Here is a 5,011-nt window from a genome sequence, read left to right as displayed (position 1 = left end):
CTTGTTGATACTAGCTGTTCTGACTGGTGTGAAGTGATATCTCACTGTGGTTTTCATTTGCATTTCCCTCATGATTTGGTGATATTGAGCATCTTTTCATGTGTCTGTCGGCCATTCATATGTCTTCTCTGGAAGAATGTCTGTTCAGGTCCTCTGCCCATTTTTCAATCGAATTGGGTTTATTTGTTTTTGGTTTTGGTTTTTTTTGGTGTTGAGTTGTATACGTTTGGATGTTACATATTTTGGAAAGATAATCCCTTATCAGATGTATAATTTGCAGGTATCCTCTCTCATTCCGTAGGTTGCCTTTTTGTTTTGCTGATGGTTCCCTTTGTCGTACAAAAGCTTTTATTTTGGTGTAGTCTCTATAGTTTATTTTTGCTTTTGTTTCTCTTGCCTGAGGAGACATAGCCATAAATATGTTGCTGTGGCCAATATCCAAGAGATTACTGCCTGTGTTTTCTTTGAGGAGTTCTATGGGTTCAGGTCTCACATTTAGGTCTGTATATCTACTTTGAGTTTATTTTTGTAATTGGTGTAATAAAGTGGCCCAGTTTCATTCTTTTGATACCCTACTTTTAATTCTTGTGGCTAGATACCCAGAAGTCATATTGACAAATATGTTTTTTTAAAACTACAGTTCTCAAAATACTTAATCCCTTGAATTATTTTTAGTTTCTCTTTGATATCCAGTCTTAACAGTACATTCCAAATGTTAAAGAGTTTTAAGTCAATAGGTGGAAGTTAAATGAGTTTGTGGTGACATTTTAAAATCCCATTAATGCCAAGTAGAAATAAAAATTAAAACTATAAAATGGTAAGAGGGTTTGGCTCTGTTTTGCAAGTTCTTTCCTGGTTTTTTTGAAAGTTGATGCTGCTTAAGGGTAAATATAAATTCATGTGGGCCCATTAAAACACATTTCATGAGGTGGACTGCTGAAAAATCAGCAGTGGCATCAGAGGAACAAAGGTGCCTTGTAGGAGTAGTGTAGAGTTTGAGATCTAATGCTGATGGAAAATTATTTTGACCCGCTTTGTAGAGACATCTTAAAATGCCCTTTGTAGAGAGATCTTAAAATGATTCTGGGCCTTCGGAAAAAAGGTGAAGCTCAAGAATGTCAGAAGAATGAACTACATTACTTTCTTATTCCCATTTTAGCCAACATTCTTGAACCACCATGACTTCAACCCCTTGGTTAGGACTGTGGTCAAGTAGACAAACATTTGATAGGTACACATTTTCTTACCTTCCAATGGGCCCGTGCTAAGAAAAGTCCTGAGATTGTTGAAATTTGAATAGCAGGAAGAGAAACGGAAGAAGCGTTAGATAATTCAGAGGTGAGAGAACTTGTTCCTAATTGGGGCTTGGCCTATAGAGTTCTGCAGTTCACCGCTCTTGATTTGTGATTTCATTTGAGAACAGAAACTATCGTTTCGGAGGGGAGGGGGAATGAATGTTTCATGACTTTAAATATTGTCATTTGAATAAAATCGTTAAGTCACTGTAGTCACAAAATTATATAATATAGTAGCAAAGGAAATCTGAGCTTTTAACAAATTGCTGAAAAAATTGTCAAATGGCATCCGTTTTAGGAATTAATAAATGGTCACTGAGAAGAATGGAAGATGTAGGAAAAACCAGTATCATTACATAATCTGATATATTTTAGTGAAAGAAACTTAAGATTAACTGTTTTACGGCAGTATGAGAACCAATTGAAGCTAGCTTGGGTAAAAGAGATTGAAATGTGAGACGTATTGGAACGGTTCCTTTCGCAAACACCTTTTTTGTGTGCCTGCCACATGATAGCCATGGTTCTAGGCTCTAAGAAGACAAGTAATGAACCAAAAATGCCTTTTCTCGTGGAGCGTGTATTCTAAGTGGGAGGAAGACATAAATAATGTGTTAGTGGTGATATGTGTTGTAAGGCAAAGCAGGGGAGGGGGTGCTATTTTAGGTAGAGCAGTCAGAGAGGTCTCCTCTCATTATAGTGAAATATGAACAGATTCCTGAGGGAAGTGGTGGGGGAAGCTGACCAGGCTAATGTCTGGCAGATGCGTGTTCCAGGCACAAGGACAGCAATTGCACAGAACCCGAGGTAGAAACGTGACTTCTACCTGAGGTCAGCAAAGGAAAAGGACTATGGCTGGGGGAGAATAAGGTCTGGGGACAGCAAGAGGCAGAGAGAGGGAGGAGATAAGACTATAGAGTAGGGGAACTGGACTGTATAAAAACTTTTTTTACCATTATTTCCTAGAGAGGCTTATAGGTCATGGTGAAGATCTTGACTCTGGCATCATATGACCTGATTTATAAGTGAGATGAGATACCATTCACTGGCTGCCATGTGATTAGGAGGGCAGGAGGGGTACAGGGAGACAAATTAGGAGGCTGTCAGAATAATCCAGGCAAGACATGATGGAGCCTGGCCTTGTGCAAGTCAGTGGAGTTGGTGACAGGTGGTTGGAGTCTGTGTATCTGGCAAGTTGAGCCCTTTCCTGATAGTAGATGTGACATGTGAGAAGGAGAGGCATCAAAAATGACTCCAAATTTTAAACTTGGGTACCTAGTCGGAAGATGTTGCTGGTGACTAAAATGGAGAAGAGTCTGGGGAGCAATTTTTGTGGAGGAAGATGAGGAGTTCAGTTTCGCACATTAAATTTGAGATGCCGCTAAGACGTCCACGTGGGGCTTTCCAATAGGAGTTAGTTCAGCAGAAAGATCAGGGAGTGAATGAGGATAATTTGATCCAGAAGAGATCCCGAAAACGTGCATTTCCCTGATTTAATTGTTACTCGTTAGAGTAAAGTAAGTAAAGTAGTAAAGAAGTAACGTCCTTCCTCATCTTCTTGACCTCCAAGAGGCTTGTCCTGGCACTGGGTCCTCTCAGTCCTTCTTACCTTTGTTCACTGAATATTGACTTTTTATTCTCTTAAAATAGTTGCACCACAGAGAGGAAACAAACTTCTGATCCTCACATCTCACAGTTCTTCGCCAGAGAAGGACCGTCTTTTCTTAGTTCGAATTTGGCAGATGCCAGGGAAGAACCTGTTATGGCTTGGCCCCTGACAGAAGCAGGAGCGTCCCAGAGCACAGACGTGGCCAAGGAAGGGGGACCTTTTTATTGGGTGTGGGATTCCAGAGTATAGAAATTGATTTTCAATTGCGCAAGGATCATGTTTGGTGCCTTCTATGCCAGGAACACTAATAACCTATTGACGGGGGCCTTATAGATACATAACCTTACAAATATAACTGCCTTATGAATATTTTGACTTTTTCCTGTTTTGTCCTGTCATTTGGCAAGAACTTTATACTTACTTACTACATTGTGGAGAATCTTGGGTTGCTTAAAGGTTAGATAAGGGAATAATGGTCCCTATTCTTTCCTTATATTTTTATTTTCTTGTTTTCCTTTTTCCAGCTTTTTATTCTGACATTTTCAAACATGCAGAGAAGTTGAACGAGTGGTGGAAAATGTTACGTCCTGAACGGCACACGAGCTGTAAAACTTGAAGTGTGTTTTGGTGATTGATGTTTAGCCTTTTGTGACTTAATATAATGTGATGCAAATTGCTCCTGCACAGGGAACCCCGTTTGAAGATAGGAAAGGAAGAGAACAGCCTCTTTCCTCTTCTGTTTGCATCAGAGCCAGACTGGAAACCTATTCCTACTCTAGGTAGGGAGAAGTATGAAGAAGAAAAGCATAACTACTTTTGGAAAGAAATTGCCTTATTTCACTGCATATTAATCAGGAAAAAAAAAACACAACCCTTCAGCTGTACTGATAAATCCTAACTTGAAGAATGTGGAACGCTCTGACATTAAGCATGTGCAAAGGAATTTTGCTTTTCCTCCACAGATGATTTTTAAATGGGCTGCTGCCTTGTAAACATGTTCCTTCAACTAATATCAACTGCAGAGAAGATGAAATGTACTTGAGAATAGTTTGAACATTCTTTCCATTTTAGAATAGTGCAATGTGCACATCCACAGATACTGAGAGAATGTTAGGGACCAGTGCTAGCAAACTTTGGTCCCATCCTATGGTTTCGGTCATCACCACCATAACAGTAATCATCATCATAATGACAGCAAGCACGTTTAGCATTTACTGTGTATCAAGCACTGTTCTGTGTACTTTATTCCTCACAACAATCCTATGAAAGATTTATTATATTATTGTCCCCATTTTGTCAATGAAACTGAATCACAGGTTGTCCAAAGCTACACAGCCAGTAAGTGGCAGATTCAAATGCAGGCAACTGGCTTCAAAAGTGACACTCAAGCTATCATGCTCTATTGCTTCTCTTGGAATTGTGTTAATTGAACATTCTTGGAACTGCAGAGAACCACAGAAATGAAAGATGTGGTTTTGACCCTCAAGAAGAAAATGCCAGTAAATTTCAAAATGGATAAAGCAAGGTGGGTGGAAATCTTCAACAACCATCTTGAATTTTCATTAGTGGAGCAACATGACAGGAATAATTTTATCTTTATTCGAGCCAAGGAAATGCAGTTTTATGTATGTGTGTGGTGTGCGTGTTTGAAAACAAGGTGGAAGCTTATTAGCTCACCTAACAGTCTAGAGATAGACAGTCCAGAGCACGTCCATATTTTCCATATCTGGGTTCAGCTTTCCTAACCTGATCCTGCTGTCCTATCACGTCTGTGGTTAGGAGCAGATCGTGGAAGGGGTGGACAAGCCCATTAATTTTTTTTCACATTAACAAAATACGTTTTATTCTCCTTAATCTATGAATGATCTCATATAGCGGTGTTTCTCAGAGCATGGTGCATGGACCCCCTACATTAGAATGACCAAAGGCACTATCAGACTTGCTAACTCCTGGACCCCAGCCCAGACCAATGATTTTGACCTTCTTGGTACAGAAACAGAAATCTGTATAAGGAAGCCCAGTTTGAAAGATTTTTTTTTTTTTTTTTTGCCTCCACATCCAGCATTCACAGGTCTGCATGAACGGTCAATTATGAAACAAGGTGAACTAG

Source organism: Ursus americanus, chromosome 5 (genome assembly GCF_024610735.1).
Source record: "Ursus americanus isolate L20-20 chromosome 5, mUrsAme1.1.p, whole genome shotgun sequence".
NCBI classification, from domain to species: domain Eukaryota; kingdom Metazoa; phylum Chordata; class Mammalia; order Carnivora; family Ursidae; genus Ursus; species Ursus americanus.
The sequence above is the reverse complement of the archived record's forward strand: the minus strand, read 5'-3'. Positions refer to the sequence as shown.